We start from the raw sequence: 26,387 nt of genomic DNA, 5'->3' as shown, positions 1-26,387 counted from the left end.
GAGACCGCACCACTGCACTCCAGCCTGGGAGACAGAGCAAGACTCCATCTCAAAAATAAAATAAACTAAAACGGATATGATAAAACCTGCCTTATATGATTGTTATGGAGTTTAAAGGAAAATTTATGTATGCAAAAGTCATATTCTAAGCACTCAGTAGTAGATAGCTATGCTCATTAAGGGAGTAAGTGCTCAGAATTTGTTACCCTTTATAAGATAATCAAATACTCTCTTTATTTGTCTTAATCTCCTATCCAAAAACACATTTACCCTTTTGTCATTTTTTTATTCAAAGCCTTTATGTCATTCAAGACTCAGCTGAGACCTCATCTGTTTTTTCCTAGTGTTTTGTATTTTTCAGCACCTGTCCCTGGGTGAATTCTCTGAAGGTCTATAGCAACACTATCCAAAAGAAATAGAATGTGAGCCACATCTGTAATTTTTCCTTTTATATAGCCAGGTTAAAAAAATTAAAGCCAAGTGAAATTAATCTTATTAGTAGTTTTATTTAACCCAATATATCCAAAATATTATTTCAATATATAATCAATGTTTTTAAATTACTAATGAGATATTTTACATTCCCATTGCAAACGAAATATTTGAATACTGTGTGTATATTTTACACTTACAACACTTTAAATTCACAATAACCACATTTCAAGGGCTCAACAGCCATGTGTCCAGTGGCAGCCATACTGTACAGCACGTGTCTATAGATGAATAGTTTATACCATACTATTTAATCAGCATTCAGTAAAGGTTTGCTGATCCATAGTTTGGATGCATTCAGTAATCACAAAAGGAAAATGCAACAGGCAATGTGATTTTCTTTCACTTGTGCTACTTTTAGCCCTCGGTGAGTGTTGTTTATCCCAGAATGCAAACTCCTGAAATGTGGAATAATGCCAGGTGTAGACTAGTATTAGTAAATCTGCTCTGGCATTCATGTGAATAATACAAGAGTTAAGCTAAAACAAGATTTGCATGTGGTAATGCCTTGCTTATAGAATAAACAATGCCTTGCTTCTAGGTATGAATGGAGACCAATATAATCTCACCACCACATCTAAAAGTGGGGATCCAGTTTTTAAATGTTTAGTTACCAGTAATCAAAAATTACTCTGACTCTTGATTCACAACTGTCTTGTTAAAGTAGAGGTTGCTTTCAAAACACAACCAGGGAAGTCACACCCAAGGCATATCACATCTCGTGTGCTACAAAATACCCAGGTCTTTCTACAACCCTTTGAAATTCTGACATGATGAATAATTTAAAATTTTTCTACCCTAAATATTTTTCAAAGTTTAGATACTAATCAAGTCACATGGCATAAATATACAAGACTTTCAGACCATATAAACGCACATTGCATTAATATTCCAGATTCAAGTAGACACTGGATTTCCAAACATGGTTTTTGTTTCTTACAGGCATGTAAGAAAACGTAGTTTATAATATGGAAAATTTCCAAGGTACAATGAAAAGAGCAGAAATTTTTAAAACATATGACTCATCCAGTGAATCACTGAATGTTCGAAGAAAATTTATCTTTATGTTTTATAGTTATATTAGCTTTTTTAGAAAAACATTAAAATATATTCTGATTATGAGGCTGACAACAGGCAATACTTTCTATATTGTATTACATTATTTGACTGAAAATGTGTTTTGTCTTACTTCTTTTCCAGTATGTACTAAAGTACAACAATCAAAAAGCTTACTGATGTCTGTTCTTGTGTTGAAAAACTACCTCCCAAACATATTCCTTCCAAATATATCCCACAAAATATATTCGCAAACACAACTACAGGCAACTTCAATCACTTCTCAAGGTTGGAGCATTTTATTTTTTTAATTTTTAGCTTTCTTTATCAAAATCTTAACAAAGGACTTGAGCAAATTAGATTTTCTCCATCAAACCTTCTTGAACAGAGACTCCTCTTCTTTCTCTGAATTTCTGTGTGAATACAAACTTGGCATCCATTGCAATCTTCCATTTGTTATGCTTACTTTTCTATGTACCTAAATCCTAGCTCTACAAAACAATTATAAGTTTATTGAAGCCACAGGCCATGTCTTATTCATCTCCTGTGGCTCTCAGGAGAGGCTTGGATGGAATAAACATTAAATAAATGTGCTAGAAATCATGACAATTTTGACCGTAGTTTACAGGCATATCGTTCAGCTGACCAATGACATGATATAGCAATGTCAGCCATTATGAATGCACAGGAATATTTTGATATTTCTATCTTTTCCAATTCCACTTCTTGGCCATCTTTTTTAATAAAAGTGCTTAGTGTCTCATCGGCATTTTCATTCCAAAAACTCAAGTTGAATTTAAATTAAAATAAAACCCTAAAATGTCTAATTATGTTCCAGCATCAAACAAAGCTTTTTCTCCCTTACAGTTATATTTTAAATGTTTTTTAGTGTCTAACCATAGTTAAGATTCCAGTTTACAAATGTACATCTACCGTGGGTTTTTTCCAAATTTAATAATATCCTAAAACCTAATTTTGTGTATTGGATTCATTTAAAATGTGGTTGCTACTCAACAATTTTGGAGGAAAGTATATTACATCAGATGTAACATTTAAACTAAATCCAGAAGTTAAAACTCTCTATAAATAAGAGAAACAGAAAGACTCCCAAATAAGAAGCATGAAAGCCCAAGGAGGAAGTTACTGTGCAGCACAGTCTTTTGGCCTCATGAGCACTGCACCCAGTGGATTCAGCTGCAAGAAAATGAAGCATCTGGCACGCAGAGGGGGAAGTGCAAGTGTGTGGGCTTACTGATGCCAGACTACAGAAGTGGCTCAAGAGTAAGAGGCCATTGATGAGAAGAAGGTTTGGATTAGCTGTGGCCTTGAAGTTACCCCTGGAAACTGAGTAGCACTCAGTTGTGAGAGGTGCATTAACCTCTTCAGACCACTAGGGTTCAAAGTGTTCCATAAGGGGTAATTTATTAAATGGGTCCTAATTGCTTAGTAATGTACCTTCCAAAAGTCACTTCTCTGTGCTATGATTAGGCCTAGGATTTGCCAAGTGCTGTCATTCTCTTTGTAACTCCATAATGGAACTCTAGGATGTGGGAAGCTGATCCATTGGACAGCTATATATCTAATCCAGGTTCAGAATCCTACCAACAAAGCCAGACAATCTTTCATTTAACCCTCCAGTGTGTAAACACCAAAATACAAAATTGATACAACTTGTTTTGAGCACCTTTTACTAAGTAAACACAAATTTTAATAGAATGTGGGTAACTGGTGTTATTCCTTTGAAAAATAGCACATTTTTAAGATTTGAGAATTATCCCTTTTGTTAAATTCTTTCTTAAAATTATAAAAATAAGCATGCTCTTCCGTTTTCACCACTGACAAACAAATTTTCTCTTGGCCTTTTTGTTTCATACCAAGGAAATCAACATGATTTTCTGATTGGCTCCCAACACAAAACAGAGTGCATTCTATCGGTCATCCACTTGATATCCCTGATTCCCATCAGGGCTACTTAGGCACTGGTTTTGTTGATTAACAAGGCCAGCAGAGGGAGTGAGAGAGCATTGCTACAAAAATGAAATCAAAATTTAAAATAATAATAATAACAATTATATGTAGAAAATTTGTCATTAAACTACAGAGGATTATATAGCATAATCTAAATACGGAAGCAACCCTTATCATATAGGTAACAGACTAGAATCAAAGAAACAGGACTTCCAGTCACTATTATAGTTTTATGATGTTCATGAACCAGCCAAATGGAGCTATGCCTCATTAAAGTCTTGAAAATGACCACCACAGTACCCTCCATTAAGATAAGAAAGGCTTTTGGCCTCTGTAAGAGAAAGTGATTACTTAAAGAATGGGAATTATTGTCATAAGCATAAAGCTAATATCATTTCTGTCTTTCAGGGCTTTAGGTCATTTCTTAGTTTTGACCACAAGTGAAAAACACCTGGTTAATATTCCCCTATTCCCTAAGAACATCGGTTTGGCTAGATCATGAAGTTAGACACGTATCTTATTAACATGGATAAATAGTCATTAGGCTACAAAATAGCATGGGGGAATGCCTTTCTATCTGAGAGATATTTTATATTCTAATCTCATATTTTGTTTTACAACTCCTATTTCCAGACCATGTAAAGAAGTGACATATTTTCCAAAAACGTTTCTAGACAAAGTGTTACAGTGGAGTCCTATTCAAATCCCCCACTCAATGGCTTACAATTATTTGGAATTTCAGTTACATTCTTAAGGGAATGTTTTATAGTTGTGTTTTCCAGACCTCTTCAATAGTGTTTCTTATGAAATAATTTGTGTGGGCCCAATAACCAGTTTCCTACAGAGCATCTTTTAAAAAATGATAATCAAAACCAACCAGACTTTACACCATATTGAACTAAGTAAAACCTTTCTTTGTTTTCCAAGTTTCAGATAATCTTGAGGATAGTGCAACTTGCCTGGAAATTTGGCAGAAAAATAGTTTGGAAAGTAAATATTCAATTCTGCTTTCTCCAGTAGATGTCACTTTCTGTACATAGGATACCAAGACATATAAGATGCACAGTATCCCTTACAGTGATGGCAAAAAAATAACTTTGGGTTCCAGTCATGTATAACAGTTTTTAAGCCATCAGTGGTATTTTCTAGTGTTTGGAACCACAAGGAATAATAAGGCAAAATGAATGCTATTAATTAATCATCTTACATATTTTTGTGTAGCTTTAGCAATGGCCATTAAGTATAACATGCAGTATAGTATTGCTAATGCCTTTTCAATAGTTAAAGAAAATTAAGTATTACTCTGAATTGCAGCATAAACTTAACTTTCCAAAAAGCATATACGATTTTTGAGAAAATAAGTAGTTGTAAGTAATATACTACAAATTTACCAATAACCTAATCAAATATGCGTTTACTTAACCTATTATTATTTCATGGCTTATTCTTCCTGTGTCCTCTTTATCATTTTGATATTCACATCATCTTCATGTGTCTGAAGAAAAAATATGATTCTCTGAAGTGTTTCATTATACGCAAGGGATGTCAGCACTAGAACAAGAAAGAGATAAAAGGCAGAAAGAGAAAGAAAGAAAGAAGAAAGAAAGGAAAGAAAGAAAGAAAGGGAGGGAGGGAGGAAGGGAGTGAAAGAAAGAAAGAAAAAATAAAGAGTCATTATAAATCTTACATTGCATTGTTTATAGCATCCACATGTCCAAAAATAAAAATCAAATGATGGAAGAATATTAATAGTGAGAATTACATTAATTCTTCTTAAAATACTTTTCAGAATGCTCTTTGCATTTCTAAACCTAAGCCTCATTATGCTGTTCTATTTGTATTCCAATGTAGTTAAATTTTATATATAAGTTGTTTTAATAAATGACTTTGAAATGACAGAGGAGAGCACATTTTTGTTTCTTATTGATCCAATCAAGATTTTGCTTTTAGGTACTACAACTTGAAATAATAGGTAAGGTTACGGGAGCTTTTTAAAATGTTGATGTCTAGGTCACATCTGATTCACTGGTTGTATTGACAAATGTGATTTGATAATTGCCAAATTAAGCTCACGAGAAAATTAGTTAAACAACTACTTTTATTTTCAGATGCTTCAAACAAAAGATATGAAGTTCAGTAGCAAATAATGATAGGGTGCTAGAACAAAAATTCCCAAAGAAGGCAAAATGGGCATGTGGCTTTACAAAACAAAAGAATCTATCTGGTCATCAAAATAAACAACAACTGAATGATCTCTCTAGATTTTAAATATTTTGTGAAAAGAGTAAACCCAAAGAGCTTGATTCTTATCTGAGTAGAGATTTCTTGACATGTTCACTGGGAAGTTCTGCTACCATTCTTGCGTGTGCTTTGTTAAAACAAAGAGATTACGGGGTTTGGGTAATAAAGGGATTTAGAGGCTTCACCTTTAGGCTACTGATTCAGCTCCATTTCAGTTTTAAGAGACCTAAAGTCATAAATGTACCCAGGGCATGTAGTTCACTTTTTTTTTTTTTGTAGTTTACTTTTAATTCAGCATGAATTACGATCCCTCTTTATAACAAACCCTAGGATGTGTTTTTCAACTATTCAGAGCAAATAGAGTTGCCAAAAGAAAAACAAAGATTAAACAGGAAAGGTAGAAAACACATAGTAATGCACACTAAGCTGAATTCCTGAGGAAGTAGACACCACTGGTGCCTCTGCTGAACATTTTCAAGGACAGAGTCAGCTCTTTACCTCTCTGGGTCTTATACTAGTCTTGATCAATAAGTAAACAGCAATTGATAATTCTTAAAGAAAATGATACCATAATAATTTTGAAATTGAGGACAACTGATTGGCATCACATGGCTGAATGACTGTGTTCTGATTTGAACTCTGGAAAGAGCCATGCAAAGCACACCCCACAGTGCTAGTTGTCAGCAAAACTTCCCTGTGTGAAACAGAAGACAGAGTCCTTGTATGTGTAAACTGCCCCACTCAGGCAAAGAGTCAGTGAAGGAGCTGCAATCCCTTAGCACTGTATTTAGATCTTTCTTCTGTTTTTATACTTCAGTTTTCCCATAGTATTTAATACCTTATTTATTTAATAGATTGGAACAGGAAACTCAGGACACTCTGAAAAACAGCCAATTGCTTAGTTCCACAGTCCAAATAGCCCTAAAAGATGTCAGCACTGTAATTAATTTTCTTAATTATATCATTACTATTACTTATACCGTGTCTTAAAATTATCTGCTTTAAATAATTTTATCAAATATTAAACAGACATAAAATATTTGTGGCTTACATGCATAAATGCCAGTAAGTAAATAAATAAAGTGGACATCTGTGTGTCCCATATCCAATTTAAGAAATGAAATATTACCAGTATCTTTGGAACCTTGAACCCCTCTTCAATCCATCTCTTTTCCCTCTCTTTCTGCATAGAAGAGATTATCCTGAATTTTGTGTTAATCAGCCCCTTTCTTTTCTCTCTTTTATTTAAATGAAAAAAAAAGCTTCATAGGAATTTTGAGTACTATTGGTTTAGAGAAATACAAAAAACATTTGAGAAAATTGAGGCATATAAGCAATATTGATCAATTAAAAATGTTTCTGTTTTAATATCTATTCAATCAACATTGAATAAATATGCTCTGCATTCCAAAGTGGCCATTAGCCCCCGTCACCACCAATAAATGATGAAATCCAATTCTGTAGTTACTATCTGTATTATTAGCATTCAATTACAAAAATATCAATATTTTATGAAGAATAAAAATGCTTTTACCTACATATATCAATAAAATTCTATTCAATGCTCTATACATAAATTACACTTTTGATAGATCATATTGTCAACTCATATAGTAAAAGATTTGGATTCCAGAAAGGATTTCGAAGAACTTGTGTTATTATCTCCTTTCCTGGAGGTTTTTTTTTTAACCCTTTTTTTTAGCTCATAAGGTTCTGTGACCCCTTACCCAAAGATAGGATCAGGGTCTAGATAGCAGATTATTAAGCTTCTTAGTATATTGTTAAGGGAAAGATCCTTCAAATTACTGAGCCACTCCACCAGCCATGTCTCAAAGATCTGAACGTAAGTCCTACAGGAGGAGTGGAGTGGTGTTCCAGGATCTTTGGTGAGGAGGCACTGGAGAACAAGAGAAAAAATGAGACGGGTGGATCCCTGAGGCATCCTGTCTCTTTCATCCTCCACCTCCTTTTCTCTGCATTCCAAAGTGGCCATCAGCCCCAGTCATCACCAATAAATGATGGAATCCAATTCTGCAGGTACTCAGCAGCAAATAACTGCAAGTATGTACCTGCTGTTTATTCTTCTCCAGGACATCGCCCCTTGACAGATTCAATCTTTGTATCTTGTACTAACACCGTTGACCCTGGAGTTAACTTTTTAAAATTTAAGATGGGGGCATTCATTCAGCACTTAGGAGTGTCTAAGTAAGACAAAATTTAGCAACAAAGTATAATAGCTTTTGATTATTTTAAATAAAATATTATATGATAATTCAGATTTGTACTAAAGTTAGAGTGTTCTCAATTTACATATATTATCAGTATGGGTGTTTTCAAATCTATATAAAGTTACTAAGAAACATTCCAAGCCTGGACCCTAAAATAGGAAAATGAGACATTTAAGGCATTGGTTATAAGAATTGTGAGTAAGACCCTTGATTGATTTTGACCTAATGGCAAGTGTGACAAGTGTGACAACAGCTTTAAGAATACTATTAACACGTCAGTAAAAATAAACATGACTATTAATAATGATTAATTTCTTTAATATTTTAAACAATGTTGGAGGGACCAAAGGTGTTGAAAATTAATATTAGCAGATTGAAACTTTGTGTAATAATCTTTGTCACAATACTACTTCCATATCTTCTATTCAGTGTATTTCAGAAACATTTTCAACTTTTTATTCTTCATCTTACCGTCACATTCATTCCCTCCTTTCTTTTCGTAGCTATATCCAAATTAAGTCCTCAGATTGTCTTTTGTTTAACCAGGTCTCCCCATCTTCAAAGTTTGCCTTTCAGTTAATTTTGCCTGATACTACCAGACTAAGTTTTGTAAATCCGAGTTTTTCTTCTTTTGCTTCTCATTTGATGAGTTCCAATTTTTCAGAGAAATAATTCTAAATTTTTAGGATGCTATTTAATTAATTAATACCATAATTAAATTCTATCTAATTTTCCAGGCTTCTTCCCAACTACTGCAAAATCTATACTATTTCTGTGTCTAATATGTAATTATTCTCACATACCATAAAACCCCCATCATCTACAATGCTGTACCTTGCCCTTGCCCTTGCCCCTTGTATATTTTTGCCTGCTGAAATCCCACTGCTCCAAACCAAAGTGATTTTATGTGCAAACTGATTTTATGTGCAATTATTGAATTAATCCCAAACCCTTAGAGCTTCCACAGCGCTTTGGTTCACTCTTATAATACAGCACTAATCATGTACTGCCTCATATTTTAATTATGAAGGGAATAGGTTTTATTAACTCCCATGCTGCCTGGATGAGGTTTGCACATGATACCCCCTTAACATGTAGAATAGTACACAGTCAGTATAGCATTGGTTGTATTGAATTGAATGGTTGACTATATGTGGCTAGAAAAGAAGACCACTATCATATTTTATCAAGATTTTGGACAAATATACTGTGTGTTTTTGTTTATACAGATAATTTGTTATAAATTAAACTATCTTTATAGGCTTGGTGGTACATGACTGTAGTCCCAGCTACTTGGGACGTTGACATGGGAGAATCACTTGAGTCTAGAGGGTCAAGGCTGCAGTGAGCAGTGACTGTGCCACTGCACTCCAGCCTGGGAGATAGAGCAAGATCCTCTTTCAAAAACAACAAACAAACAAAAAAACAAACAAAAAACACAAAAACCAAATCAAATGACATTAAAACCCAGTTCCTGCCTTCTAAAAGTTCAAAACCTAACAAGGGAGATGGGCACCCAAATACTATTAACTATAATACAGTGGCGTAGCATTCTTTAAAAGATTAAAACAAAATGCCCTGAAATCACACAGGAGGGAGAAATTAATTTTGAAGAAAGGAGGTAGTAAGCGGATGTGGATCATGCTAGGATCTCTGAAGTAGACCTTGAGAGAGAAGTAGCTCTTGACCAAATGATGAAAAAGCCGTGCTTGATATAAGCCACGTAGGTGTTGCATTGCTCAACATCATTCAAGGGCATCGTTCAGTCAAACTCTGACATCGCGGTGCCCCCTGGGACTGTGTAGCATTGTGGCCCAGGGAAAGAACAGACCTGGCTGAGAGGCACGCATACCATGTTCAGCAGTCGTCTTGACATCACATATAAGCTCAGTTTAAAATTGAAGATTTTATTTAATATTTTTAAACTAAGATCTCACCTTCCAGTTTCTGCTGTCTAGACCTCCCTTCTATAAGGTTTAGAAATTCTTTTTGCAGCCTCTATTTAAAAGGAGAAACCAAGAATATGACAATTCTGTTCACTCAGATATTCACTACTATAGTTATAAAACAAAATAGATTGCGGATTAGAACATCTTAGCAATTTATTTTTAATTTGATGGTTTTCAAACTTTTTAAGTCATTTTCCTTTCCTCAAATTAAATTTTGCTAAGATCAATATGCAAACTGGAGAAAAAGTGCATGGTCTTTTTCTCATCAAGACTCCTGCTGGTTTCTTGCAGCCCTAAGGATTCAGAGGTGCAGTTTGGAAATTGCCACTTCTAGACCAACTTTCTCTTTTATAATTGAGGAAACAGCAATCCAAAAAATTTGAAGTCCCTTATGCAAGTTCATAGTAGCAGTTAGTGGCAGAATAAAAAATAGAAGTCCCTTAACTGCCACTCCACTGTTCTTTCGAGATAAAATTAATTTTATTTACGTAGCAAAATGAGCATGAGGTACAAGGGTCTACCAAGGTGGCATTTAGGATAAAGAGAGACTTTTTCATAAAACTTCATTGGAATTCAGTATTTCATTGTTAAGTAATTCAGAATCAATGCTAAATCTTTTATTCTCTCTTTCCTTCATTTCGATATTGAATTACCAAAAATGACAGCTCCTAGATTCTTTAACTTCTTGATCCTAGACAAGGGGGTGGTTAAAGACACGTATCTTAGTGATGGCCTTGTCTAGTCAGGCACTTTCTTGCTCTAGAAATCAAAATTCAATGTAAAAATCTCCCTCAGTTTAAAAAGGCAGAAAAAAACCTGAAATGACTTGTCTCTTATCTTCATAGATTGTAAGGAAGGAGAATGATAATGTTTAGATTCCTTGGCTAGTTCAACATGTTATGTTTAATTTACAGAATACGTGAGTTTTAAAAACCGTATATTCACAGACACATACATACATAGAAAGACTTAAAATCATCAAGTACATAGCTGTTGTAAATTATCCTCCTTGTCAAGAAAGTTTAGTAACTATGAGCTAATGGAAATAAATTTAGTTAGAGGAACAAAATAGTGTTTGCCAATATAGACCCCTACTACCGGTAATCATTAAATCAAATATTGTGGCTAACCAATTAATAAAACAAGTTTGGATAACTTAAATAGCCTGATACTATATCATAACAAAGCATTTTTTTGAAAGGAATACCAGAAACCCTTGTTAAGATCAAATGAGTTATTAACTTAATGATTTTTGAAAGTGAAGAAATGTTTAGCTATAGGATAAATATAACAATATATGGCTGACAAATATAATGCTAAATGTTCTCTGAATCAATACTGAAAAATTTTAATTGTGGACATCACATAAATACCTTAAAAATATATCAAGGCCATAGCTTTTGGAATTCATGGATATTCTTGATTATTAACCACACAGAAGTCATCTTAGTTTCTTTCCTAATGGAGGAGGGAATTGGCAACACTACAGAAGCCTCTCTTTCTGGTTATGCCTCATCTGCATTTCACTTCCCAGATCTAAATGTCTGTTGTGAAGCATGGTCCAGCCCGAAGGTATAGACTAATTTTCTAAACAGACCACAATTCCCCAGCCGCTTCCAAAATTAGTGTTACTGTATGCCATGATTTTCATGTGATATCACTAGCTTCAGTCATCAAAAAAAGCAGACAGAAAGCAATAACAAGGCTTGCAGAGTAGTGTCTTGAAGAAATACGTCATAACTTAAAGATAGTAACCCAAATATAAGCTTATGAAAAAAAATCAGTTGGAAATGTTTCGGCTTTAAGGTAACGAGTTTTTGATCTGTAAGTCCTATCATTTCAAACACACACTGCATGCACAAGCACATACACACACTCCAAAAAGCCACTGGTATAAAAAAGATCCGTATCAAATTAATAGTTACTTGCTGAAGAAAAATAAAAATGTTTTTATTTAAATTACAAGATTGCCTATAAGTTATTAGGTTGGTACAAAGTTGCAGTTTTTGCCATTAAAAGTAATGGTTGTACATCTCTCTAATCATTCCAAAGTATTTTTACAAATTGTTCTTATACTTTGAATTCATCTGCTCCCCACCAATAGAAAAACCACCACTAGACAATATGCTCTACAATGGAAGTTGTTTTGCTAAGAAGAGATTTGAAGTTGGCCAGTTTGTAAAGTCATGTATGCTAGATGCTAATCTTTATTTTGGAAAGCAACTCCATAGAAATCACTGCATGTTGAGTTGTTTAGCCGAGCAAGCAAGTTCTTTTCAGGCATAGGCCTGAAACTCTGTCTCTGAAAAGAAAACTCTGGTCTTGGTGAGGGGATATGATGTCCAACCACTTTCTACTTGGCTGGGCTCCAAGTGCATGACGAATTGCAAAAATACAATATACAAAAGGAATATTTATGTGTCTTCCTCCTTCATCAGATACACAATATTTTTTCTCCCATGTCACAAAAATTGTAACTGCAATTTACAAGTATATACACAATCAAACTGCTATTGATTTAGCGATGCATTTCTTTGATGTCCCTTGCCTTAACCTCATTTATAAAGCTGTTTTGCATTATTTCAAACTGTCAATGATTTGTGACTCATGAATATTCAAATCTAATTTGCACTTACCTTTTTGGTATGCATGCTTACTTGCAATATGTCTCTACATTTGCCCTTTTGTTTTGTATTTATTTGTGGATTGTTTTATTGAAATAATACTCTTTTAAAAGCATATTAAGTCTATTTTAAAACAACAGGAGTGGTTGATGATTGACTCTTCTTGGTCTCAGTGCACTGTCTCTATATGTTGCAAGTTCAGTCATTCTGTAAACATGTCTCTAAGTATTAAAAATAATCATCCTTTGGCTAATAGATGTCAGTTTCAGTGGGATGAATTTAGTTTTGCTCAGCTATATGTCTCTAGGAAAGAGTCGACAAGTTTTAAAGGAACTTGAGCCTTACACAAAAAAAGAAAAAAAGGAAAGGATTATTTCGGGTGGAAAAACAAAAAGTTCATGCAGAATTGAGCCCTTCATGTCAGTATGGATCAACTTTTCCACTTACATTGTGGAATGCCAGAAATGAAACCTAATTCTCTCAAGCACTAAAAAAACCTTTTAGATGTCTTTCAGATGATGATAGCTAAAGGAGACACCCAGGACTTTGTGGATTGCAGGCATTTCACTAGTGATTGAAGCTCCAAAACAGCAGAGCAGTGAGCCACCTGCCTATAGAATGGGTTTCTTGCAAAACCTGTTCGGAGACAAATGAAAAGTGTTGTTATAAAAAAAAAAAAAAATGGAGCAAAGCACACCTCTTTTGTAACTGATTTCTGGACTCAACTGTGATATCCAAGAAAATCCAAACAATTAAATGCCCTACCTTGCCAAAAAATTTTTTCAAATATTTATGTTTTATGCCAGTAGCTAAAATAGAAAAATACTTCACGGCATTGACAATACAGTCATTGCAGATTTTCTTAGTTTTCATCATGCTAAATTTTTAAACTTTGTTTTAAGCTGTAAAGAAATCATTGGTCACCTTTTTCCTTACATTGCATGATAAAGTTGTTCCAAAATTTACTAAATAATTCTATACAAAAAATAAACACAGGTCCCAGTTATCCCATCTAGCCAATAACATGTTTCTCTTTTACAAATTTCTCATATGGCTCAATTGTACATATTCTGTCAGGTAATATGATCTCCTTCCAAATGCTATTAAATTGCCATTTAATCTTTTTTTGTATTTTTTTAATTTAGAAAGCAAATATTTCTATTTTTATTGTAAACAAAAATGTTTTACTGTCATATGTATTATTTATGTGTGTTTAAACAAATGTACTTTGTCTAAAAGAGTTCATAATGTTTTCCCAACTTTATCATTGTCTTCGTGACTGTTGATAGCATTATTATTTCCTCAATTTTGAAGACATCACAGATTCCCAGGGCCCCATAGTATGCTACCCAAAGCTATCTACGAGGTAAACCCCTTAAACAGGATGCTATTTATATGCTTATAACTAACCAACTTGTTACATCCTGATCTCTGACCCTGAATCAGAGGACTCCTCCCTGGGAGACAGAAAACTCTTAGGAACAAGGGTTTTAGCATTATGTTCCTTAATTCTACTACTAACTTGCTGTATAAATTACAGTAAATTGCCTAAACCTCTAAGAGCCTTAATTTTGTCATCTGGGAAACAGGGATGTCCCAATAATAATGATTGTGCCTACCTCTTAGTGTTATGAGAATTAAATGAGATTATTCAAATGCAATGCTTAGCATACTAACTGGCAGTTAGACAATACTCAATATGGAGCTGCTATTTCTATAGCCCAATTTTTGCCAGAGTTGTACCTAGTTTCTCATCAATTATATTTCAAAGTAAGCAAACTTTGTCTTCTCAAAATCTTTTCCATATTTTCTCCACTGTATATCAATACAGCAGTTAAAGCATTTGCTCCCAACTCCAGGACTGGGCCCTTGCTCTAATTAATGATTGGCTCAGGATCCATGGTTAAGTGTTCCAAAAAGTCATACAAATAAGGTATGAGGGAAAGTTTGCTGGGGTCTTCTCAATTTCTTTTTTCACACATCTTCCCACAACAGCATCCAGAGAAAGAGAAACAGGCACTCTTCCTCTCAGTGTGGTTGTGGGAAGATAAGAGGCTCAGAGCTGCTGCAGCCATCTGGCTGCCAGCCTGAGGATAAAGCTGATACACATAAGACGGCAGAGCCAAGAAAATTGAAGGGAATGAGAGATGGAGCCTGCCCCACCTCTTGCCAATGGCATAACTTTATTCCCTTATTGCTTAAACCACTTAGAATTGGGTTTTCTGTTACTTGCAGCCAAAAACATTCTAACTGATTCAGGGAGGCAGCCTAAAGAGCAGTCCAGTGCCTGAGTTTACAGGAGCATGTAAACATGTTCTAAGTACTCCTGCCTTTTCTAAGTCAGCGGCCCAGCCACATCTCCACAGTGTGTCTGTCTTTCTGAAAATAGAAAAAAGATTCAGAGCACATCTTCCAAGATTACTCCAGTCTCCTAAATAACCAGCAGCTCATCTTGCTTTTGTAGAAATAGAATTCAAAGCAAGGGTGCCACCTCTGTCTTGCTTTTGTAAACCTCATTTCAGATCCACAGGTTGCAGAATTTTAGTGCTCAAAATGTACCCTGAACTTCATTCTTTACCTCCTGAAAAATCACAACCTAACGTAGAATGGCACCACATGCATCTAACCCAATGGTATGAATCTAAGTAAATATTGTTTTGTGATTTGTTTTATGATTTTTTGTTCCTATTTCTAGTTGGCCAGTTTAATTTGATATACTTAGCCTAAAAATAAGCTGGTGTCCTTAAGCTTCATTTTTTTATCTATATAAGAACAAATCTAGTTTGCTTTATCTCTTAGGAACCTGAATAATGGGTTGTATGATCAAAAGAAGCAATTCTTGGCTAAGAATCTAACAATGCACTTTTCATGGTCCCAAATAAGTTTGGTCTTTCTCTACCCCACTTCCCACCCCATCTGCCTCCAGCTATCCGTGATTTAATCTTATCTGGAGCTCTCAGGGTTATAGTTCTAGTATTCCTTTGAATAAGTAGTTAGAAAAGAAGCCAGGTAATTGTGTATTGCCCCAAAATATATATAACCACAGATCTGGAGACATCTTTAGATATTGTCTAAAGAACCAGCCACAGATAATGCCGGAGACATGCCTAGGGTCACACTGCTTGGAAGCAAAGTCATCTGACTCCCTCACCAGCATCACTGCCACTACACCACTATGCCTCTCAGGAAGAGTGGCTCTTAAAAGATGTATGGGTAAAAAGATTACTAAATTTAACCTGTGGGGTGGCCCTTTGTTGCTTAATTTATTTGCGTGAGAATTTAACTATATCATATCTCAGCTTTATGGTTATTTTTAAACTATGTTTTAAGATATAGAAGGTCAAGTCACTGCCTATTTTGCTGAAGATTTCTTTACAGCATTTAAAAATATGTTCTTTCTTGTGTTTCTGAGAACTGGAATAGAAGTAGCAAAAATATATGGTATTCTTATTGGTCCTCCTATACAGAGACTTGACCAATTGGTGTTGAGGGCCATTGTGGCTGTGGTCTTGCACTTATCACGTGGAGGACATTCACAGCCCACTGAAGGAGGAGCTCCTCTATCCATCTGACAGTCCAACAAATATCAGTACTCGAAACCAATAGTGGAGACACCATGGTTAAGTATAAATCTATGGATTTTTTTTACAGAAGATTTTCAAAAATCTAGAACTACATCAGTAAATTTATTCAGATTTCTACCTCAATTTTTATGGTACCTTAGAAATTATTTTTAATGGCTTCATTTTTCTATCTCTAAAGTGAAAATAATAATATTGGTCATATATTTCCAAATGGTGCTACCAGTACCAAAAAGACCATATATTTCAAATGCCATAAAACACATACCTTTCATGAACCCATACTCTGTCAATCTCACCCATATATGTGAATTTCATAAATCACAGTGACTAAATGATCTCTCTCACACAGAGAAAAGCAGAGTAAAAAACATCAATAACTGACATTTAGAAATCAAGTGATTCAAAGTAAAAATTCTGACTTCCCCACAGTAGATGGGAATCTCTAATTTAAAAGTTTTTGTTTAATTCAAAGTTGACATTGGATCCTTAAAAAGATTTCATTAGACTTCATTTTTAGAAATAGTTTAAAATTAGCTGCAAATCAATCATAAGTGAAACAACATCTAGAATCCCTGAGATTTTTGACGAACAGGAAAGGGACAAATGAGATGTAAGTATCCTTTCCATGACATCTTCTCTCTTCTAATATTTGTTAGGGCCACCTAAGGAAGTGTGGAAAGGAAAAAAAAAAAAAGAAGGCATAGCAGAATTGAATTTAAATTTATTGCATACCAGTATGCAATAAGTTTAAAAACTTCAATGACGCTATCCAGGCACGGTGGCTCATGCCTGTAATCCCAGCACTCTGGGAAGCCGAGGTGAGTGGATTACTTGAGCTCGGGAGCCTGAGACCAGCATGGAAAATGTGGTGAGACTATTTTTACTAGTTTTATTCAATTAAATAAATTGAATCTGTAGTTAAGAATCTTTTTTGTAAAAGATGACCAATATTATTTTAAAACTCAACTTTACCTAATTTTTAAGAAACATAATTTCAATCACATATTATCTAGAGAATAAAAATGTGATGAAATGCTCCCTAACTCCAATCAATTGTTACCAATATCAGGCAAAGATGATTTTTTAAAAAGAAAAAAGAAAAATCACTGTTTATTATCTCACACCAATAGAAATTTAAAAATCTTAAGCAAATATTATTAACCTAAACTTGGCTGTGTACTATAATCAACTTCGATGCAGCTAAAACCACAGGCACAGTTTAATATTAGAAAGACTATAAATAAAATAACTCACATTGACAAAGGAGAAAAAATATTTATTACATATGGAAAAATCATGTAACAAAACTTAACACTGAATTTTTAAAATTCTTGGTGAATTAGGCATGGGGGAAAAACAGCTTCATTAATCTGATATATATCACCATCAATTAACTGCAGTAAATAATTTTCTTAATGGAGAAAGGCTATAAACACCAATTTCAAATTAATAATAAGATAAGGAGGTCCACTATTTAAGAATGCTTTGGTTCAATATTGTCCTGGAGATCTGGTCCCAGATAGGGCAATAAGACCATATCCCCTCCCACCACCATCCCCCAAAAAATAATACAAGAAAAGAAAAGAAGGGGAAGAAAGAAAGAAAGGAGAAAAGAAAAGGAAGGCCAGGCACAGTGGCTCAAACCTGTAATTTCAGCAGTTTGGGAGACCAGGGCAGGTGGATCACTTGAGCTCAGGAGTTCCAGACCAGTGTGGACAACAGGATGAAACTTCAAAAAATAAAAAAAAGAAAAAATAAACAAAATTAGTTGGGCATGGTGGTTTGTAATTATAGTCCCAACTACTCAGGAGGATGAGGTGGGAGGATCACTTGAGTCCAAGAGGTCAAGACTCAAGTGAGCAGAGATTGCACCACTGCACTCCAGCCTTGATGACAGAGCAAGACCCTGTGTCAAGACAAAAACAAAATCGAAATAAAAATAAACTTTAAAAAAAGTGAAAAGAAAGAAATTAATTAAAGTATAGAATTGGAAAGAAATAAATAAAACTGTCATTTTCTGTAGACTATATTATTCTCTACGTTGAAGGCCCAAACAATTTGTGGATAAATTGATGTATGAGACAGGCAGGCTGAAGATGCCTGGAAAGAAATGGAGTTGGTAGAGTTGGTACACTGGTTATCCCTACAATGAAAATGAAAGGGATTCTTACCTCACTTCTACACACAAAATTCAATTCCCTGTTGGTAAAGAATTAAGTATAAAAAGAAAAGACAATAAAATTTGTTAATAAATTTTATACGAGAACATTTTTAAGTTCATAATGCAAAATAATTTTACACGAGACAAAAAAAGCATGTCATAAAAGAAAATATTGATAAATTACAGTCAAATTTAAAACTCTTGTGTCTTAAATGTAAAATAAAATATAAAAAACAAGCCACAAATTAGAATAAGTTATTTGCAATATGGAATTCATAAAATTAATAATAAAAAACTCAATAGAAAAATGGGAGAAATACATAATAAACAGTATTTCACAAAAGAGGAAATATAAATAAAGAAAAAGCATATAAGATGCTCAGCCTTATAAGTGATTTAGAAAATGCACATTGAAAGTCATAGTGAGATACCTTTTTACACTCACCAGACGGGCTTGGCAAAAAGAAAAAGAAGTCAAACTTTACCAAGTGTTAAGGGAAAGGGTTGTAGATCAACAAGATGTCTATGTACCTCTAGCAAGAGTGTAAGTCAGTGCAATCGCGCTGGAAAATAATTTACATTACCTTGGAAAGATGAGCACTTGAATGCCAAAAAATCAGAAAATGTACTCTTACGTTGATACTCTAAATTTAGAAAAATCTTTGTACAGGAGCATCAAGAGATACATACCAGAATGCTTATTGCAGAACTCTTTTTAATAACAACAAAAATGGCAACAACCCAGGAGGTAAAGACAAATAAATTGTATTATAATTACAAAATGGGAAATTAAACAGACATTTAAAAGAAAAAGAATGAACTATCACTAAACACACAAAATAATGAATCTTAAAAATGCAATACTGAATGAAAAAAGGAACCCAGAAAAAGAGTGTGATACTATTTTTACAAAAAAAAATGCAAGATGAAACAATATATTGTTTAGAAATATGTATACATGCAATACAAATATAGATGTATATATAGAAAAAGGTTAATATATTAATAATATATACAATATCATTTTATTACATATAATTTATATTAAGTACATATAGTTCAGGAATGCACACATAGAAAAACTATTAACAAAAAATTCAGGATGGTAGTTACCCTAGGGAGGAAAAGCCAAAAAATGAAAAGGAAGGAACATACGAGTATATGCAATGTTTCCCTGATTAAATTTGGTCTTCACAGAAAATGGATAGTTTCAGGAAGACAACTGAATTTAGAGCATAGATGTGAACCGCACACACTCAGGACTTCTTCCCTCAAAAATGGACTATTAAGCCAGAGAAACCAAAAATGACTGGGCATTAATATGGATATTGTCATGTCTATGTGTATGTATATAGAGAGGTTAATGTATTAATAATAGGTACAGTATCATTTTATTACCTATAATGTATATTCAATACATGTAGTTCAGGAATGCACACATAGCAAAACTATTAACAAAAAATTCAGGATTATAGGGGGGAAAAGCCAAAAAATGAAAATGAAGGAACTTTTGTCGAGACAAAAAGTTCAAAAATAAGAGAGGTCTTGGGATGCACACTTAAATATGTTCATATCCTCTGGTCTATTTTCAGGGATCCATTCTAAGAAAATCATCCTAAGTTCTGACAAACTTTCATACCCAAAGATGCTCATTACAGAATCACACATAAAAATGAAAAATATGTATCAACAAACTTAGTACCTAGTAAGAGTGGAATGAAAATGTAAACTATTTTACTTAATTGGTGACATCTATTTAGAGTCATAAGGAATTTGAATACTTAAGTAGGATGCAAATTTCATGCAAAGTACAATTACAACTACATATGAGAAATTATGCATTGAAAAAATACACAAAATACACTAAGATTTTGGCAGCAATTGTGTTTGGATACTTTGCCTATTGGTCATTTTTTTCCTTTTTATATTTCCTGCATTGCTACATTGTCTTTAGTAAATATATACTACTTTAAAACAGGAAAAATTAAAAGATACATTTATTCATTGTATTAGTTTACAATTTAATACATTTATCAAACTGGGTTGAAGATCCAGAAAATCAGAATATGACTAATGAATTGGCAGAAAATAATCCGGAAACCAGAAAACACAGTAAGGACCACAATGAAGACAGAATCATTTGTATTTAATAAAGGGTAATATAGTGGGTTTCAAAAAACTGAATCTCTACATTTAAGATGTTTAAAACTAATTTTCAGTTCCACATTTTAGCCATAGATGTGGGTGGCTAAAATGAACATATATGCACGCGAACGCACACACGCGCATGCACACACACGCGCGCACACACACACACAATGTGAGTGGGAATGATTTTGAGATGTGAAGTGGACAAGAAAACAGTGAACCAAGTGGGGATGATCAGGATAAGTGGACAAGAGCAACCTGAATGAGAATTAGCCAGGATAATACAATATTGTAGTTTGAACTTCAACAAAGATTCACAAATACTTAGCAGCATTACCATGGTAAAGTAAATTATACTTAGGCATCAATTAACACTGAGACAGAAACAACCAATTTTGTAAAGACGGTGTAGAGACAAATAACCTGTTTAAATTGTGTTCTATTTATTAGTATGTTTAATTGTATATGAATGCATCCTAGGTCCTAAACAAGTGGCCCAACTTTATGTTTCTTCTCCACAAATATGTTCCAATTTACTTTTCAAACCGTATGTGTATATCTCAAATAAGCCTGGTCCAACTCATTATATAAATAAGACATAATTGGTAAAGTTCGTTAATAAAATCTTTGAAGATGCCATTTTTCATGCGACTCTATGTATAATACCACCTTTAAAGTTTATTCCACTTTTCTTATCATACACTCTAGTCACCAAGGGAAAATTTATTTAAATGTTTCTGTTTCCACATAGACTTCAGCCAACCTCCTACAGTAAAAAGTAATGCAATATTGTATGTGCTTTTTTTGGTTTCATTACTAATGTATATATTAGTAAAAGCTAAATTTTAATTCATTAGTATCATTGATAATTTGGAAGACTATAGGAGGCTAAAATGTAATTGAATTGAAACATGTGTCTCTTGCTAAGACTTAGTTCTGACCCAAGAAAGCCTCTTCTGCTTTCAATGCCCCTAACCCAACTCAATCTCTTTAAGGCTCCCATGGTAGCCTAGGTATATTTCTACCTTTGCTCATGCCAAAATCTTTATATACACCTACCTCTGTTTTCCTCTAAAAACCCATTGAAACTGAGAATATATTTAACTAATCTTTATATATTAGCACCCATAAGAGCACCTAGAAAATATTGCAAGCTCAATGAATATCTATTTGAACGACTTAATGAATGTAGGAATTAGTGATTGAATATTTTCTATCCAGTTGTTAATGCTATTACATTATAGAACATCTGTGACTCAGGATTCAGTGTTCTAGTTCTATACGAATTCACAGCAGAGTACTATATTTTAAAGAATTATAAAATTCATGTTCAATCTACACTGCTAATCCAAAAATCAGCCTTTATTTAAAAATTAATTTTGGTGTACCCTATATAGTCTTAAAACATTATTATGCCTCCTGGCAAAACTTCCAATCATGTTTAGAAATTTGTTTTTAAGCTGTCAAGCATACACTGGCCCCCTGTTACATACCGTTTTTTTTGTTAGTGAAATCACTGGATTCTAAATTGCAATAGCATTCTTTATTTCAGCAGTAATTTAGCAAGGACAAACCCAGCAATACCTGGAAAGACGCTTATTTCTTCCTGCACCTCTCCCTCTAGCTCATCTAACCCTGTCTCCAACATCTATGAAAATAAGAGTTCCCTCCTTTCCCATCTGTTTTGCTCAACAAGATGCAGAGGGAGGAACAGTGAACTTCAGGCAAGCAGTTCAGGGATTTGGTCCCAGGATTGTTACTACCTAGAGTTAATTAGACTTTGAATGCTTCCCTTAACAGCTCTGAGTTTCCATTTCCTCCTATATAAAACGAAGGGGCTGCACCAGATGATAATTGTAAAAATAACTAAAAGCCCTATTTATTAAGCTTTTACTATATGCAAAGAACTGCACTATGTGCTTTACATGCATTATCTCATTTAATTTTAATCCTCCAAACACGTTTTTAAAGTGTATCAGTCAAGGTCCAGCAGGAAACAGATGGTACACATCAAATTGGGTAATTTGAGGAGAGCTTAATAAAGGAACTTTATTAAAAAGGTGTGAGCAGGGTGTCAGGAAACCACAAGAGACAGTACAGTGCCCCAAGGCTAGTACTGCAGAAGGACATGGTTACCTAAATCCAGAAACCAAACTCTGGGGGGAAGATGACTGCTTGAGCTGTGGCTGGAATGCAGCCTGCCCTCAGGGACCCTGGGAATCAGCACCCTGACCTCACTCTACCCACTGTAGGCAAACCCAAGAGGAAACAAGGACCATTTTAAAACCATCCATACCAGCCTTCAAGGGCACAAACCAGGAGGGGGGAAGTAAAGGATAGACCTGAAGAGGCTGACAAAGGTGTCCAGTAATAACAACTCTTGTTATGCTGATTTTATGCATGAGGTTACTGGGGTTTAGAGGGGTCAGGTGACTACTAAGAGTTCACAGTCAGCACAGGCCAGACCTAGTCTTCAGCCCCTTCATGTCAGACTCCAGAGCCTGAGCTCCTGATGGCTTTTCAGCCCTTGGAGTCCCTTTTTGTCCTTCTAGGGTTAAAAACAGCCTCAGAAGTGATCTGATTCAACCCTCTCCCTTAGAGATGTTTGAATAAGATGTCTCTCCATTTAGGACATGAGCCTTGCAGAGACCTCAGTAGCGTTTGAAAAGCTAGTGGTCTGTGTGCTCATTCTTCCTGTTCCAATACTGTGGCTTGTATCCTGACATGTAATTTTGATTTATAACTCTGAATGAGACACTCGTAGAGACAAAGTTGTTAGGCAGTCAAAAGGAGAGGATAGCATTTTTTACTATTAAAATTTTTTCTTTCTTCTGACATGCTCTCTTCATTAAGGAACTTAAGGAATTTTCCATTGACAAAGAGTTGTCTAGTGAATAGCTCTGCTTGGGGTCAGGGTGGGAAGCAGGGAGGGCAGTAAATTGATGACTGGATTTTCCAATTTCACGTGCTGGAGTTAGAACACAGTCCAAGACTGTTAAATGTGTTCCAGTAGACTATGGAAGAAGTAAACAGAATGCAAAATGTTTAAATGCAGTGAAACTAAAAACTACTATTAAACATATTCTTCAGTATCCCTATGAGGGTCCTTAAGATAAGAAAAGGAAAGGAAATTTTCATAGAGTAGTCAAAGGTTGTTAATTACTCTTTGTGTGAAAATTAAATTCACTGAAGAGGGACTACTGAAGTAATTATCTGAGGTCAAGGGGCCTATCCCCAATCTGTCTGCTCCTCTGTCAAACAGAGATAAAAAATCCCACTCAGGACTCCTAGTAATGGGAAAGTCTTCTGTACAAGCACTTTTTGGCCTACAAACAGGTTGTAGTCTTAGATGGTCTGTAACTCAGTTATTGGGAATATGAACCAAATCTTCTAAAAGTCAGGGTGTTATAAACTGTGATTCAGGGCTGGACCAACCTTTGACACCCATTAAAATCTCCAATCTAACTCAGTGTGAATTGCAAAAGTACTTCCTGGTATGAAGCAAGAGGAAAATGACAATACTGAGAACTCTGCTCCTGTCCCAGGTCAGGTCCTGAACCTGGCATGTTCTCACTGCCTGTCACACTCCAGCACTTTCAGGCTCAATGCAAGAATGGAACCTGAAAGTTTCAGGCACGCTGGAGTAGTTCCATGGTTTGTCATCTTCGTTACTAACAGGATGTAGGAGGCTTTCATGGGTGAACAGTGAGTACTGTGGCCCAGATAGGCCTCACCTCGAACTCAAAGGCCCTTTTTGTTTGTTTGCTTTTTACACCAGAGTGAAGGATAAAAAGTGGAAGAGTTATATGTTTGTTTTGATTGTTTGGAAAACTTCCCAATTTTAGCAGAATGTCTGCCTATAAGTAATGAGGATCTGTGAGTGAAGAAAAGGAACAGTTTGATTACCTTTTCAAAGATTATCCCATAGGCAAGGCAGGCCTGAGAGAACACTCTCAGGAGAGAAAGTTCGGTTTGGAGTTCCCTTTTAACTAACTGGGCAATACAGTATTGAGACATTGGACTCTTCATAGGAAATCTTCAAAAACCTGGGCTACAGAACATCTTTTTTCGAGGAAGATGATTTTCCTGCCATTGAACCCTAGCTAAGCAAGACTTTTGAGATTGATTTAATCATCATCGGCTTCAGTATCTTGGTAGTGAGTGAAAACGGGATTAGGGTGGCATAAGGAGGAAAAGTTTTCAGTGACTCGTGATAAACCAGTGTTGAGGCAACCTCCCCCACTTCAGATAGGCCCTGCATGTGTAAAAGTCAATTTCTACTTTATGAGAGATTAGAACCAGAGAGTGGCTCATATTTAGACCCTGAAAAGATAAGGAACAGTGAATATACCCCAAATTAGGTTTCAAAATAGCTCTGATCTAGTAATTTGCCCAATAATTTCCCCAGACTGGGGCAGGACTGAAGAACTTAAAAAGGGGAGGAAGTGGTATCTGATAAATCTATGGTTTAGGATAGCTGAATTTCGGGTGGAGGGGGGAGTGGAGGAGAAAGGTAAGAGAAGAGGGAAAAAGGTGTGTGTTTGTGAGGGGGGGAAGAGAGAGAGAGAGAGAGAGAGATCGAACTCCACCAGGTTGTCTTCATTTCCCCGCAGGATTTCACCCACTATGAGCTTCTGTTGTTGCTTTGTTTATGCAAAGTTAGTCAGCCTGAGACACGTAGAAAGTGCTGAGATCCTCGCTGAAGAAGGCAAAAATGATTTTTAAAATTTAAATGAAACCACGCACACACGCGCGCCTTCGCGCGCGCGCACAGGGACACACTGGGTCGGGGCAATCCCTGCCCGCAGACTTTGAAATGAAAACACGCGGAGGAGGGCGGGCGGGAGGCCGCGGCAGCAGCGGGGAGCGTTGTCGGTGACCGAAGGAGCTCTGGTGAATATCAGGTTCGGATTAGTGACAACTCAGAAGTCACGCCGGCGGTTGGGGGAGGGAAGTTTGCCAAGGTCTCAGAACTCGACGGAAGAGAGAGCGGCTTCCCTTGGCGCCGGGCGGAGCTGGGCGTTCGCTGAGAGACCTCTGTCCCGGCCCGAGCCTGCCCCCCCACCACCACCCGCTCTCACACCCCGCCCTGAGATTGAGTTTGTCAACGATCATAAAATGGGAATTGATTATTCCAGCCACCATTGATTAGGGAAGAATGCTTACTGCAGCAGCGGGGAAAAGGTTAAGAGGAAATTGACCTTCTTCCTAGGTGACATAAAGTCATTAGGTAAATGAGATATTCACACAGGAGTTTTAAAAGGTCACGCTCAATTTTTATTTGTAGCCTGAAGAGTCAACCTGGAGCTGGGGCTTAGGGCAGGGACCCCGCTCTTCTGGACAAGCTGACCGACAGGGAGACAACTCTCTTGCTGCGCAGGGCAGGGGCAAGATGGGAGGTGGGTTATTGTCCCCGGAGGATCGCACTGGAATTGGTGGAGTCCCGGGCCCGAGCTCTGCGCCTCGTCTGACCCGTGTGTGTGTCTCTGTGCCTGTGTCTGCGCCTGTGTCCCTCTGGGGCCCTGCGCTTCTCGTGGCGTCTCCTCCGTTCCAGTCACCCGTCAGCATAGGGATATCAGGCAGAGACAGACAATTAAAAACACTTATCCTACCATAGCCGGCCACGTATCACACAGTGTGAAAGTGTTTTGTTTTAAGGAGAGGGTGAGAGATATATTTATGCACATATTTATCCCTTTAATTATAGGAATTAATCCTCTTACTTATGACTGAAAGGTAACGTGGAAGGACGTCCCTCTGATGTGGGAAAGCACCATTTGTGACTCACATTCAGACTGATTAAGGAATAATTGTTGTTAAACGCTTTACAAGAGGAGAGTGTTTAATTGAGGGGCATTCGTAATTTTACGGCTTAGTACAAAATTAAACGTAATTAAAAACTCAGAAATTCCAACTGATTTTCCAATTATTTTTAT

At 35.6% G+C, this 26,387-nt stretch overlaps 1 long non-coding RNA gene across 1 annotated transcript in view; it reads right to left on the bottom strand.

Moving 5' to 3' along the window:
• Window positions 1-497: 497 nt before the first annotated feature.
• The window catches only part of LOC135274239 (uncharacterized), a 36,769-nt gene continuing 10,879 nt past the window's right edge, over window positions 498-26,387 (bottom strand). Inside the window, exons 2-3 of the long non-coding RNA XR_010342042.1 lie at window positions 17,787-17,871; window positions 498-5,067 (exon numbers count right to left, since the gene is read on the bottom strand). This is a non-coding gene — a long non-coding RNA (uncharacterized LOC135274239). The remainder of the gene's footprint in view (window positions 5,068-17,786; window positions 17,872-26,387) is intronic.

This window comes from Aotus nancymaae, unplaced genomic scaffold (genome assembly GCF_030222135.1).
Source record: "Aotus nancymaae isolate 86718 unplaced genomic scaffold, 86718_ANA_hifiasm-v0.15.2.pri h1tg000011l, whole genome shotgun sequence".
Taxonomy (NCBI): domain Eukaryota; kingdom Metazoa; phylum Chordata; class Mammalia; order Primates; family Aotidae; genus Aotus; species Aotus nancymaae.
Note: the sequence above shows the minus strand (reverse complement) of the source record. Positions and strands in the feature narration are given on the sequence as shown.